We start from the raw sequence: 16155 nt of genomic DNA on the forward strand, positions 1-16155 counted from the left end.
ATCGTTAAGAATGACCTTGCCATGGCATTATTAATGTAGCTAATTAATGCCTCAACTAACTCTAACCCCACAATTAACCTCAGTAAAGAAAATGTCACAGAGACCACAGAAATGAGGACCAGTGTAAAGTCCCATACACTGTACATACTGTATATGTCATCCCCCCCCCCCCCACACACACACACACACAAGTTTATTTGATCTTTGAAGCAATATGATGGAAAAGTCATGGCTCTAAGTACAAAATATCAACGTGAAATCAAATCTAGGTAAGAGGACATCCTTGGGTTCTATGCAAGATGAGCAAAGGGAGAGCTGTCTTTCTTTTTGTGTTTGTGTGTGTGTGTGTGTGTGTGTGTGTGTGTGTGTGTGTGTGTGTGTGTGTGTGTGTGTGTGTGTGTGTGTGTGTTGTTTTACTGCTAAGCTTCCAGTTCCAGTTCCAGCTAAGTTCCCCAGAGCACCAGGCTCAGACATGGAGGTGGCTGTCTTTTCCAAATTTTATTTCCAGGTCACCTGGCTTTTGTGCAAGATTAAGGCAATCTATCATTTTTACACTTTATAGATTTTTGGACACTTGACCATAAGATTTGTATGTGATTTTTGAATTGCATTCCATATTTAATCCCTCTTTTCTGTGTAATATACTCCAATCTTCTGGGAAGATATTCCACTAGAATCTGGATGATGAGGCTTAGTAAAGAAGGGTACTGATGTAGGAGGCCAAGGGTGCAGTATTTCAGTTTAAGTAAGGTTGAGATCAGAGCTCTATAGCAGGCCACTCAAGATCTTCCACTGCAACCCATGTAAAACATATCTTCATGGAGCTGGCTTTGCGCACAACAGCACTGTAATGCAGGAACAGGTTCGGGTCTTCTCGTGATAATGACAAGCGGTACGTGTTTATATGCAGAACAATCACAGGTCTTTCAGTGAAGACATTCTTACCAGCACACTCATGTTGTAGACAATACAATAGCATGTTTAAATACACAGTAAAATTCCTTATGGTATGCCTACAGTTTGCTACATGATATGAACACTAAGGTCACCTTTGAAGCTTTACACAGTGATGCTGGTGGATGTAAATGTCCTTCAGTGATAGCAATAGCCATGAAATTATGTGTCAGCTGCCATGGGCTAAAGATTTAGCTGTAATACCATCCAGCAGGATCATTGAAGCACTAATATCTAGCCACATCAAGCCATTTATATTTATCACCATTTACATTTCTAATTAATTTTGTGTAAGATTACTCAACATCACCTTCCGACCATTTAAATGTAACAATTAAAGAAAACAAAGATATAAATAATAATAGTATTTTAAGTTTAAAATGACAAATATTTTGCCATATGATACAAAACTTAGTGGAGGGCAAAGTCTGTTCATCGCAGGTTTTTATGGTCACGATGCAGAAGAAAAGCCGAGCACTGTCTTAAGATACTTTAAAAACACTGTTTATCTGTTATCCATAACGATCTCACTCTTCAAAACTGGGTGTGCTGATGAAGACACAGAATATCATTTATATGCTTCTAAATATTGATGTGAAGCTGAGTGCAAGTCCATGTCTCAGTGCACTTGAAATTTGATGAAATGGGACAGGCCAATGCCACCACCTCTTTCATCCCATGTAAACACAGGACACCCACACTCTCTAAAAAGGCTCTAGATGACCTATTTAGAAATTTATTTTGTTTCATATGCTTCAATCTAGCAAAAAAAAAGTGTTTCAACATTCAATGTTGACCTTTGTTTTTTCTTTGTCTATTTTCTGATCAGAGCAAAGCAGCGGTACTTTAATCTTTTTGTCTGTCCTGATTTTTCATCTGTATCTTCCACTCGAAAAGGTCAACTTTCAACACATTGATTGCATTTTGATTGCATGTATGACCTCGCCCCCTGATTACATAGTCCCACCTCCTTTCCTATTGGTAAACCAGTAAGACTCACATCCATACTGAGTTTAGCTCAAACAGTTCAGTATGAAGTTCACATTAAACCACAAGTTCCAGAATCAGAGTACGAAGGGGCGTGGTCTTTCCGTAGCTCCGCCCAATGGCATACTGGGAGGGGGGTGTATAGAGACGGATGATCTGCTGTGGCGACTCCTAGACATGATAGACAACAAATAGATAAATAAATACAAAATAAGAAGCAAATAAGCACCTTAAATATGCCATATTTTTATGTTTGCATGCTGAATGTGTTTCGGAGTTGAGTTTTCCTTTTGAAATGTGCTGATTTATCTTTTTATTTGTTGTCCAGAAATTGAATTTTTGGAAACACACACCATTTCCAATGCAAAGGAAATGTAAAGAACATCTGTTAAAAACTGGCTGGGATATTCATTTTGTTGCTGTTTTGTTGTTCATCCTATTCACCTGTAATGATTTACCTTCAAGAGTGACAGAACTTCTGAAAAACTTTGAGAGTCTTCTTCTAGATAAAAAAAAAAAAAAAACTACAACAAAACAAAACAAACAACAAAACTAAACAAGGGAACTCGAGAAAGCGCAAGAGAATGACGTTAGGAAGTGAACCTCAAGCGTGATGGCTGGATCTCCGAGCAGCATCTGTTCCTGCTTCTTCATTCATTCCCTCCTCCTAGAGCTGAGCGAACCTCAATTGGCGGCGTGAGGAGGAGGATCTGAAGGAGGCTGCGCGCGCGCCCGACCATCATCTTCCTCACCACCACCAACCAAACACGTCGACACGTTTAACTTCGCCCGTACTCCATTTCCACACTTGTTCCTGATGGCAATGACTCCTGATCCTCACCGATGAGGAATAATTATAAAGGACGCGCCATGTTGCTTCGCCAGCGTTTTTGATTCTGTCGCGTGCATCCGGAACCGAACGCGCAAACTGCGTGGACGTATTGATAACAACGCGACACCTTTTTTTGGCGGAGCTTTCGGTGCATTTCAACCGATTTTATTCAAGGTATCTACCAGCGACACAGTTTACACACTTGCACACACACACACACACACACACGCGCGCGCGCGCGCGCACGCGATCTCGAGTATGCTTTTTGGTTTGGGCGATATACTGTATAATTATGGTCCTGGACTATAGGTGATGTCTCTTGTTTAAACGTGTAAACCCACATTGTAAAACCGCGTTAATATGAATGCTCGTTTCCTCTGCGCTCCATCCTAAACCATTCTTTAAACCGTGAATAGGTGTTTCGGACCACAGGCAGCTTGTGAATGAAATACATATGGGAAGAATTACAGGCAGGCAAACAAGCGGGCTGCGTCCCAAACTGCACACTCCAGTACTAAATAGCTCACTTATAATGGTACTCTGCATATTGTAACTATGGTAACCTATGGTATGTGCCCTACTATTTTAAAACGCTATTTAGTACGCGGCCAAAAGTGGCATCAAAAACTCACGCTTGTAATGTAACCCAGAATCGTTTATATATCCGTCAATAAAACAAAGAAGAAAGTGTGAAAACAGTTTGACAATGGTGTTACCAGGTTAGCTTAAAAAATAAATATAAATAAATAAATAAATAAATATATTAATAAAAATAATACTTAGGACTCCGACATTAACCAGCAATGCTCTCAGAGCTGTATTTTCAACGCTTCGACTATCAGCTAGAGTACTATATAAAAAACTAAACAAATAAATATTCTAACTAAAAGGTGCATTTGGCAATTTTTTCAAGGAGATTTCTAATAGTTTCTTAATTGCGTCATTAACTCTTCTATACAAAGCTCCGCCCCCAATAGTAGCTACACTAAAAAAAAAAAAAAAAAAATGTATATATATAAATAACAAATCCATGTTTTTGTTCTTTTAGCTACACAATGCACTAGTTTTGAACCTTAACATATTTTTCTCTTCTTCAATCAGATTTTCCTTATTATTTGTACTATGAAAAATATCGAATGTTGTACCTTGAAAGCCAAAAGATTTCAAGAAAATGACAAGATCCACCAGCAGATGTAAAATTATCAAAAAAAAAAAAAGGTTGAATATCAAAACAAGATATGACAAGTGGTCTTTTTTACTATGCTGTCACTATTTCTAGCATTGTATTTACTAAAGCCATGATTTCAAATACAGTATATACTGTCACGTGTTTTGGATGAAATCAAAACATTCCTTTTGGTCAGCTGATCGGTAGAGTAGCGAATGAACACGTTCCATATTGAAACAAGGCAGAAGACTTTATCCTGATTTAAGCCCAGTCAAGGAGTAGCTTAGTGTAAAGAGGGATGCATTTCTATTTATGGTGAACGATAGTAGGTGGGTTTTGACCAAGATCAGTTTGATGTAAGTCTGACAACCTGTTCATGTATCTGTAGAACACATTTTGTGAGCAAATTTACTGACTTTGACCATGTATGATGTTGACTGACTTGACCCAGCTCTTGTAAGTAAACATTAGACACACACTGACCTTATCATGCTATGCATGGCATGACCTAGACAAATCCCTAGACATGGATGTCAGTAGGGAATCAGTATTGTTATCAGATGGTACTCACTGGACTGTATAGTCATTATTGAACTGTAAATGAATCTATCCATCCCTAGTTACCATGGCAATGACAGGTAACTAAGGGTGGTAACTAGGGATGCATTTCTGACAGAATGTCACTAACGTTCCTTGATGCAGGAAAACTACATGCCACATTAGAGCACAGTCGTCCACATTTTTGTGAAAATGCTGGTGCATTGTGTAACATTTGGAGTGCACAAATTACTCACATCACAAAGCAGGAGATCTGTGAATTACTGTTCTCAGGACAACGCTTAATGCTTTTGTTTAATGAAGCATTTCATGCAGAACTTAAGGCAGGCTGGTGAGGTACATTTTCTGGTGAGGTTCATTACTGCTTAAAATGGTACTCTATTCTTAGCTAATGCTCATAATGTTTATTTGTCTTTTTTTATATATACATAAAGTGTGTTTGTAACTTTTTTCCCTATTTAAATAATGTATGATTATGAAGCCATTGGTTTTCACTAGTGATAATAGATATTCTGTAGATCTATTGGACTGCTATATATTATGAACTTGCTCCATTACAGCAGTTAGATTTAATCAGATTCAGTATGTATGTATGAACAGAATATGTACTGAATCTTTACTTTTACAACATGTTTAATGAGAAAAAATCCATAAACAGTACAAAGACTTTTACTGAATGGTCCGCCATGAGATGTATTAAAAAAATAGAAAGGATAAAGCAGTATAAAAAATAAAAGATAAAAAATATAATATAAAAGAAATAAAGAAGAAACATCAAAGCAGTAAAAAAAACCCTATAAAATCGAAATAAAAAAAACCTCGCACTTGCAGCCAGAACTTTGACTTATTTAGAGTATTCCTTTTTTAGAGTAAATGCAACTTTGCAAGATGTGCAATTATTTTATATATATATATATATATATATATATATATATATATATATATATATATATATATATATATATATGCTTGTGTGCAAAAATAATGTTGTGTAGTAAATCCAAGATTTAATCTTTGATGTTCTTCTGGTTGAATCATGGTAAGTTATATTGTCGTACCATGTTTGCTCCCACTAATATGACAGGGTTGTTAAAGTAGATATGCATGTAATTAGCAGTGTGAGTAATTGCAGGGTCCAATGAAGCATTTACATTTGTAACAGTCTCATTTTCTCTTGCTAACATTTTTTTGTTCAACAAGCTTTAAATTATATCACAATCGTTCTCTATCAGTATTTTAACAATATGAGCAGAACTGTTTTTTGTTTTTTATTCCTGCTCAGTCTAGAAAACATTCAGGTGCTCACATTCATGTCCAAAACTGTCTTAATATCAGTCACAGTGGGTTTTATTTATTCCATGAGCTTTCTATCTGTTTGAACCTGAATGAGAACCAAATAATGTCAGCTAGATAGTAAATGTAAAGTGTTTCAGTAACATGTCCTCTTTCATGTTCTTTTCATTCACGAGTACTTTTGTTTGGATAAAAATGATTTTGACTTGACCTCTATCCCAGTGTACATAAAGGTATTTTTTTTGTTCTGATAAACGTATTAGCTAAATCATCAGAGGATAATTAGCCTGTACTTAAATGTGCATACCACATGTGTATATCGGCTAATGTGGTTGCGATTATTAATAGCAAGAAAAGAACCTGATGAATAGATCAGATGGATAGCAAAAATATGCACAACAGATAAATATAAAGGCAATAAATATGTAAATATATGCACAACAGATAAATATAAGGACATATTTAAAACAATGAGATATATACATTTACAGTATGACGAATGTGCACTGTATGTTCAACTGTACAAAAGGATACATGATGTATACACAAGTGGTATACAGATACTATATAGGAGATCATCTAGAATATATAATGACTCTACAAATATATACATTTATAATACTACAGAAATTATACAGAATTTATCATTTATTTAGGTTTATCTAGGCATTATGATGTAGACTACTGTTTTTCATATCTGTTTAAGTGTCCAAGCCTGTGACTGTGGATTGGTGTAGGACTCTGGATTGTGACCTACACTGTAATTCTGAGAGAAACTGAATTCAAACCATTTAATTCACTTGTATATTTAAAATAATTGTTTTCCATTAACAAAAAAAAGCTTCATTTGCAGATTTAGTGTATCTGCATATAATCAACAGACACTGTGAGGTAGAATAATGTTCATCTCAACAAGCTTAAATTTATGTTGATTACAATCAAATAAGTGTCTAACATCTAACCCAAGGTGAGCTTCACAGTGACTGTAAGATTGGGGAGTTTTTAATTACTTTGTGCTGGGAGAAGGACCTTGAATTGGTAGAGTTCAAATCCACATAAAGTTCAGCTGTTTTGTAGCAAATTATGGTTTGAGTGTTAAATTGTGATTGTTCTTGAACTGATGCAGTATAGCAATAATGCTAAAAGAATACTCGCCCTCTCAAACATACTGTCAGTTTATCTTCATAAATGCTTCAGGTCATGTATGTGTCCAATCTAGATGCATAGAACTGTTCAAACTCCATCTAAATGTAAATTTAGTGGTGATCAAGAAGGTAAGACAGTCTATTATATAAAGTCATCAATAAGTCATCTTGAATGAGAGGCCCCATGTGATTAGAACCAGTACAAAGGTTAAAACAAGTGGTTACTGTCTCTGAGTAATAAAAAACCAAAACAGTATTACAGCATTGCAAAAAGAATAAGCGGTGAGTGAAATCACAAGATTTGCGATATTGAGGTTAGCAGGTCAGGTAGTGTGTAATTACCCAGCGGGTTTGGAAGTTGAGTCATTTTGAAAAACAGACAAATGTGGAAAAAAATGTTATCGACTTTTGCTGAGGTTCTCATGAAATGGAGGGTCAGTCCATCTTTGCTCAACATTTATTGCTCAGAAGTTTATTATCGGGTTTATTATGATTTGATAGAGCAAGGCAATCATCAAGCTTTCGAAAATAGACTCCAGGGTTAAGATGAATTAAAATGTGTGTTTTAGATGTGTGTTTGTTTTAGGGGTTTTTCTACCCATTTTTCCCGACCAAGTCATGACTGACATGACAGGAAAAAAAAAAAAATCTGAAGAAGGGGTGTACAAACTTTTGTTTGGCTGTGTGTCATTTGAGGTTCAAATTACTCCAAAGTTTGTTGCATTCACAAAATGTACCTGTTTAGTACTTCATTGCAGATCTGCTGTGGAATAAACAAATAAGAAAAAGAAGTCAGTCATTATGCTGTGTGGTCTTCAAGGTCTACTTGACATTGGATACTTCATTCCTCTCCAAAAACCGGTTATCTGTAGCAGCTCTCTTGGTGGTCTGTATTACTGCTTAGCCGTGCATCTAATTTACCATTTCACATGCGAAACATTTTGTTGAATTTAGCAAGTTAAACGTTTTGTTCCTGCTAACAGTACTCCCTGCATGCATATTCATTAGATTAATTAGAGCACTCTGTTCTTGTTGGGGGCAGCTTTCTTTATTTTATTATTTTGAATGGTGATTTTATTTATTTTTTTGTTTTGTGTGTGTGAACCTCAATGCAGATCATTTCACATGCTAAAGATAGGTCTCTGATGTAGAAATAGGAGTAGGTGTTATAAATTGTGTTTAATGAAACCTTAAACTAATTGTATTTATTTATTTATTTTTAGGATGATCAGTGCTATATATTATTCAGCAGTGTGCATACGTTATACATGAAAACAACATTGGTTTCTATTTACTTGCATATAGATTGTTATTACTAATAAACACACATTTGCATTTTAATACAGAATAACCAGAACGGATTTGCATTTCAATTCAAACAAATATCCATTATTCAATAAAAATACATTGGCACTGGTTCAATATTTGCATGATTTATTTATTATTTGGCTTATATTTATATATAAGCAAAAACTGAATGTAACTGATCAGAATGTAGCACTGCTCTTTTCCAGAATGACTTACAAAGTGCATTAAAGTCTCCTCACCCACCTGAAACGTTGTTGGGAGAAAAGAATGTTAGATGTTTGCATTTTTTAAATGCAAGAAGTGCTTATTTAAAAACCTCTGGAAGAGGTATATCTTTAAATGTTGTTTGCAGACTGCTAGTGACTCAGCTATTCCGACATCCGGTGTAAGTTTATTTCACCTCCACAGTGCCAGAACAGAGAAGAATCTGAAAAAGTCTTCTTCGTACCCTGAGAGATAGTGGGACCAGTTGGGCAGTAGTTGAGGATTGAAAGGAGCATGATGCTGTGTCAGGTGAGATAACTGCTGTAAGGTAGAGGAGTTGCTGGTCGGCTTTTGGCTTTGTAGGCAAGCATCAGTGTTTTTATTGAGATGCAGGCAGCTACAGGAAGCTGGGTGCACAGCAGTGGAGTGGTGTGGGAGAACCTGCTGTAGGAAGGTTGAAAGCAAGTTGTTTGGCTGCATTCTGGATCAGTTGCAGAGGCACACAATTGTATAGGATGCTGTTGGATGAGGTAAAAGAGAATTTTCCCTTCATTTCAACAAGGAAACCCAAACCTGTTGTTAAATATAATAATAATAATAATAATAATATGTTTTTTATGGGTTGGATTGGCCTGCTTTGGTTTTAAGTTTTGAGCTTAAAACCTTTGGGATGAATTTGAAAGCTAAGTGTACCCCGGACATGCCTTTACTAACACCCATGTGGCTGAATGAGCACAAATCTCCACAAGCACACTCCAAAATCTTGTGGAACAACTTCTCACTTATTATTATAACAGCAAATGGGGATTAAATATAGAATGGAAAGGTAAAAAAAATTATATACCAACTTTTTTCCATATGGTGTGCTATTATATTTTTCATTTTGCAAAGGTCTTGTTGCTAGGATTTAATTTAATATAGTGGGATAGATGGATAGATGGATAGATAGATCTTTATTGCCATTGCATAGTACAGCTAAACAGCAACAAAATGCAGTTTGGCATTTTCAAGAAGTGCAATAAGTAGCAATCGTGCAGGAGCTTAAACACTTTTTCAAAGACTAAATAAGAATTTCACTAACAAAACAGAGGTGTATGAATTTAAAGGGTTGAAGAACAACAATCAGAAAGTCATACAATTATGGCGAAGGCACAAGCTAATTTTACCTCAGGTGACTAGACAGAGGCTGATGATAATATTGATAATTATATAACTAACCCATTTTGCAACATTAATTTATAATAAATGTAAAGAATTGGTTGTAGGTTGTAAATTCGATAGTCAATAGACACACATGAGTAGGCGTGGCATCTTTTCGTTGAAATCTTTAAATACAGTATGATTGAGATACACACATTTAAGTTGTATGTTTTAACCCATTCTATTGTAAGATCCAGCCGGATGTCCATTCTTACATTATGTATTCTAATAAACATGGTTATTCTTAGTTTAATAGAATATTTGATAGAAAATTGGGGATGATGTGCTTTAAACTCAATAATAGCATAATATACCAAGACGTTCCAGGGGTAAGAGTTGATCAAATCGTTTTGGTCACTATGCTACTTTTCTATGCCTTAAAAGGAAAGCAGCGGGACCTGAAATTAGTCTCTGACTTCTCTGACAAACATTTTTGCCGCCGTGTTATTAGACTGCTCAAGCAGTGCGATGAGAACATAACGCAGATGTGTATGCAGTTTGTTCACAGATTAGTTTATACAGAGCTAGGGACTTATTAATGACATTTTTCTTATGCTAGGTGTAGAGGTTCAATCGAAAGCTGGACATTGATTAGACAGACTCAAGGTTTATAGTACACTCGATTTTGTCAATATATTAGCGACCGTCCATGACACACAACCATTTATTATTCAATCAATGGGCTTAGTGTTGTTATTATAGTGGTCACAAATAGTCATTTGTCGCTAGTTATATTCAACAACAGCCAGTGAATCAGAGCAAGATTCATTTGCATGAAAATCCCACTAATCTCTGATACCCAGCCTGTTTTTTCTCCTCCTACAGTCAGGACTGGCATTGCCTCGACCGCGCCTTTTCTCAGACACAAGGCCTGCTTCTTGTCGTGGTTCTTCCAGACTCTCCCTTTTTTTATTTTGTTTTGGAAACTCACTTGACACTACAATTATAAGCGAAGTGTTTCCACTCGGCTTATACACATTTTGTTGTTTTTCTCCTGAATTCTGGGTGAATGCAGGCGGCAGCGTATCAACAGAAGCTTATGAATTAATGAGCCTAAACAACAATGTAAAACCATGGGGCCTACTCAGGTTTCCATGCTTTGATCTACTTTTAACTAGGGTGCAAGTCATTCTCTAGCTCATACTTTCCGACTTTCACACGCGCACACGCACTCGCACGCACGCACACAACGGTGATGTTGATTTATTTTGTAGGACAGAGACTCCTTTCAGTTTTATAGCCTTGAAGACCTGGAGAGAAGTAGGTCAGCATCACACCTCCGCCTCGCCGCTCTCAGAGCTTACAGACTGACTAGGCATGATGTGGGGAATGTGTCATGATATATTGTGGTGTCATGTATATAATTTGGCAGGTGAGGGCAATGCTATATGTCTCTTCACCACACACACACAGCTCCATGAAACAATGTTTTGATTTGAGAGAGGAACATTTATTAGTTTTATATACTGTATATGTGCAGTATCATTATAATATTATAGAAATAACAAAAACATTTCAGGAAACCTTAATGGTATATAAATATATAATAGGGCCTTGCTATTATAATTCCATAATTATCTAAAAAATTATCTAAGTATCTAAATATAAATGTTAGATTTTTTTCTCTTTATATACATCCAATGAAATAATCCCATATGGTAAATTAAACAAATATCCATGTTGTTAATGATTTGCTTTGCTTTGCTTTGCTTTTTTTTTTTATTTAATTATTTTTTTTTGCTCAGTAGCTCTAAGATCTGTATTTAAATACACAGCATTGAAGTTGCAGATTACAATTTTAAGATTTAAAAATAAAATAAATAAATCTGACACTCGAACACAAATTTAACACATTTTAATCTCAGAAATCCAGATTGAATTATGGACGAATAATTTCAGATTTTCTTTGGGAATCCCAGATTTTCTTTGAGAAATCTTTTTTTAAAGTAGTAAAAAAAAGGAAAGAATCATTAGTCAAATGAAAAGATTTCTATATTTTGCTTAATGGGGTACCCTTTGAGCTGGTTAGGCTATATAATGTTGCTGACAGGCATTCAGTTTTTAGACACTGTTTGCTGCCTAAAACATTATTTATCTTTTTCTGTAATTTAAAAACTTAAGATGCTCTTAGTGTTCATAACTTTCATTCTGATTCCACTTCATTTCAGTTAACTTTATAGCCATGAACACAGTGTGGCAGACGATTGTGATTGGACAAATTATGAGTTCAATCCCAGGCACTTTGCTTTGGCCTAATTTACATAAAATCTGTATTTTTTGAAATTTTAATTAAGGTTTTAATTATTTTTTTTTTGGGGGGGGGATCTTACAACCGTATATTAAATTATTTGTTTTAAAAACACATACAACAGGCATTTTCAAAACAGTGTGAGAAAAAATGTATATTCAAGGTTTTTGAGATTCATATATAATATATCGCTATTTTGAGTTCTTGAAAGTGTGTCTTCATGAAGCCCCCTGGTTTGCACTCCAGCCCTTCCAAATCTTGTATGCAAAACCAGGACGTTACTCAAATACAGCAAGTGGGAGGGTATCGAATGCAATTCAGCTCTCTTGCACAACATCAATGCATGCTCATTTTAATTCTGCTGTCAGGATTACAGCTAGCGTGTTATCTAACAAGTACACCTTGTGTGGTGCTTTTGTTTGCTTAACACACCCTTAAAAATATGTTGCGGTGCAGGTTTGGAAGAAGTATTGTCTTGCTGAAACCTGTGAGCGATTTAGCAAGCTATTATTATCGAAAGGAGATGTTGCACCGAAATCTTGTTTGTGTAAAATTGGTGTGATTAGTCACTCAAGATCACATTAGATGGAGAAGAAAAAAAAATCAATCTTTCCAGCTCAGCCTCCTCGATTTTATGTTGTACGTTTTAATCACCGTGGTCAAAAAGAGTGGTGACTGAGTTACAGTTGCCTTCCTATCCTTCACCTCTGACCATTTCTTTTACTTTTTGTTTATTATTATTTATACCACCTTTTTTAAACCCTACTTTAGTGACAATTTAATGAATGCAAATCACAGATCATCAGTTTCTGAAATCCTCAAACCAGCCCATCTGGTACAAACAACCCTGCAATGCTCAAAGCCTCTGAGCTCGCCTTTTCCCCTCGTTTGATATGAGCAATGATTTTTTTTTACTTCGCCATTCTGAAAAATGGTATAGGGACATCTCTACTAAGCTACATCATGCTATTTTAAATGCTGAATTAAATGTCCAAATTGCACACAGTCCCATCTGGAAGATTTTCTTCACTGAGGTTTTATATAAGCTTATAAAACCTGACCTAGCTGCTTAAAAACGATAAAAAAATAAATGTGCAACTAAAGCTTATCACCCTATGCATGTGGTGCAACTGAGAAGCTGTGGTTTTCTGAGGTTATAATAATGACGATAATGATAAGAATTTTGTCTGTGATTGGTGGAATATTTGGAATCAACGCTTACACCTGAATGCGGCATTTAAAGCTTATAGCACTACAAAACAATCACATAGATACAATTCTCAAGCTTTCCAAAGCACTGATGAAATACTGATGGCTGGAAGTGAATGACATTTTATGACTGAATTAATTTAATGTGGTTCATATAATATAATCATCAGTCTTTAAGAGAATGTACAATGAAGCACAAAATAACTATTCCAATTGTGTTCCAATCGGTTGTCTGGTTGTATCTGAATACCTTTTAAAGTCCAAAAGAAGGGTTTCGAAATAGGATCACAGAGATGATCGAACAGAGGAAATTAGTGTCGAGCGCACGTTTTATGTATTTAGTAAACTTAATTTACCATAAATATCTTGCAATTTATGTATGTCTGTTGACCAGTTTTATTTATAGAGAAAAAGCATAACAAGCTTTGCAGAATCTTAATCTTAACCTCTCAGGCTTGTAAAGATTAAATACATAAAGTAATTTATTATTATTATTATTTTTAATACTTAACATGGGATCTTTCCTATATTAAGTGATTAAGTTAAGTTATAAAAACTACCAGACTTTTGCTTGCAAGCTATTATTTTAAATTATTTTATAATTTATGTGCTAAAAATTTCTGTTAGATATTTAAAATAAAGAATTATACTATTGTATAATTTTGGAAAATAATATTCTCTTGAACTAATTTTATATTACAAAAGAGTAGCTTTCGGAAAAAGCTGTGATGACGCACAACTTTTGTAAGATTATTAAACAACTTTATCATAGATCTCTTATCCATTAGCCAGAAACAGATCAGTGTTTCTAAAAACTACTCAGAGCTTTGTGTACTTTTTACACTTGGGTCACTTTCAGAATCCATTATTGTAATTCCATAGCTAAATTGTTTTGCCATCGATCTTGTTTTTATTTTAATTTTGAACAGATAAAAAACTTGTGCTGTCTCCCAAACTCAAAACAGAGAGAATTTTCTCCCCTGGCTATTTCATGTAAAATTGTCATGTTTTATAGGAAGCTAGTGGGCCTACTTTTGAAAAATATTTTAACTTGAAGCCAATGACCTGGGTGAACCTCTGCTAACTTATTTTCTAGAAGGTTCTATAGCTAACACACCAATGCTTGATGAGAAGTCTGCATTTTTACTGCATAAAAATGAAACTGATCAGACATATTAAACTAAAAAATTTATCATGAGCAATAAAATGGCTTTCTTTTAGGTAGGCAAAGATCTTGTTGCACCAATTTGTTCATAATTCGACAGAAACATTATTTAATAATTTCCAGGGGAAAAAAAAGTCTGTCAGTCATTTAGGTATTGCATATTGTATTGACCAGCTGGAACATAATTTCCGGAAATCAGCTACAACACTTCGCTACAACTTTACTTTTTACAGTCCTTTGTGGAAAAAACTATTTCACACGACATTTGGGAAAAGCCAATTGAGTATTATGGGAAAGTTAACCTTCTACTTAACATCTTTGAGAGACTTTTCATGGATCAATTTTACTTATTTGTAAAAAGTATTTCAGAAACCCCCAGTTTTCCTTTTCTGAACAGTAGTTTAAATAATCTGTAATCAGCTATATGAAATATTTAGAACCTTTTTGCAATTAAAATTTTTGCTTGAGAGGATTAATTAATCTGCATAAACGATGAGTCAGAGAACATTTTTCATTTACACCATTATAATGCCAGTACTGTATATCGCATATGTCATTACCACCATGACAAAGTGTTCTCTGCTAATACATTATGTTGCATTTATTCATGCATTTTACCCTGTTCGTTGTGAAGACATTGGTTTGTAAGCAATAAGTAATCTTTGTAGCTCATTATGGCAGTTAAACTGTCCGCATTATTATTAGTTCAGTATGTATGACAATTGGTTTCACAGTTTTGTGTCATGCTACTGTAGTTATATTCAATGCATCTGACATGTATTATTCAAAGAAACCTTTACATTGTGAAAGAAATAGATCGCCTCTGAAGTCATTTACTGGTAATATTTTTTATTTGTCTGTTCATCCCTCTGTTTAATCTCCAGAAAGGGTGGTTAGATTTTTGTAGGATTTATGTGAGTTATCAGATGAATGATGATTAAATTTTGGGATTCTTTTCTGAAGGGGCAAGTTCACAGCAAGATCAAATGCCTGAAATAGTTTTTCTGAAATAGCTTCCTTGCTGCTTGTTACTTATAGTACCTGCTCACTTCCAGGAACTCGATGTCCATTTTTGGCTATCTATACCATTTTTGGCACCGCTCCATTCTACCGTCTGTCTGAGATACTCATTAGCATGATATCTCAAAAAGGCAGGATTAAATATTTGTAGGCTGTATACAGCATTATTATTATAGCCGGTAGATGAACTAATTAGATTTTGGAATTCATTCAAACATAAGCAAGTTCACAGCAAAGTCAAATGAAAGAGTCTAAAATAGATTTTTCCTTAAACGAATTCTTCTTTCTTGCTATAGCAAGAACATTTCTAGGAGTTAGCACAAATCAGTAACTAGACGTGTTTGATTTGGTGAAAATGGAAATCACACTGACACCCAACCCTTTGACAGCTATTTACTAGCCACATTAACACCCTCAGCCTCTATTTCTGTCGCATGATTATATTAATAGTTATAATGTCTTGTCAATTTTTCACAATTGTGGAAATACATTTAAAAAAAAAAAAAAGCTTCACAAAATTAAATCTAGCTCATTCAAATGTCTTAATACAGACAAGCAAATAATCCCAAACGATCCACTGAATATGTGTATATCATGTGACATACCAAATTACATTTAAACCAAATTATTTAATTGATAAATTATTTTAATTCACTATGGTAAAAAATACAATGCAGCATGTATATAAGTTATTTGTGATAAATTGCTCTTTCATCTACTTTATCTGTTCACTCTGCTCAAGCAGATCAGGTTTCAAAGCTTCAACATTACTGCTAATGCTGCCATCCCTGCCGTTGGCGACTAGCGGGACTGAGCCGAGTAATTGCAAAATCTCCACTGTTTCTTATCTGTGTAAGATCGAAC

The 16155-nt window shown here is 35.0% G+C and overlaps 1 protein-coding gene across 5 annotated transcripts in view; it reads left to right on the plus strand.

Moving 5' to 3' along the window:
* Positions 1–2114: 2114 nt before the first annotated feature.
* Positions 2115–16155, plus strand: part of gpr153 (G protein-coupled receptor 153) — a 34142-nt gene continuing 20101 nt past the window's right edge. For 3 of the 5 annotated variants that reach the window (XM_083554682.1, XM_083554686.1, XM_083554683.1), the window contains exon 1: positions 2115–2947. The gene's annotated coding sequence lies outside the window, so the exon portion shown is untranslated. The remainder of the gene's footprint in view (positions 2948–16155) is intronic. The other 2 variants (XM_083554685.1, XM_083554684.1) reach the window with 2 other exon arrangements.

Source organism: Silurus aristotelis (genome assembly GCF_946808225.1).
Source record: "Silurus aristotelis genome assembly, chromosome: 11".
Lineage (NCBI taxonomy): Eukaryota > Metazoa > Chordata > Actinopteri > Siluriformes > Siluridae > Silurus > Silurus aristotelis.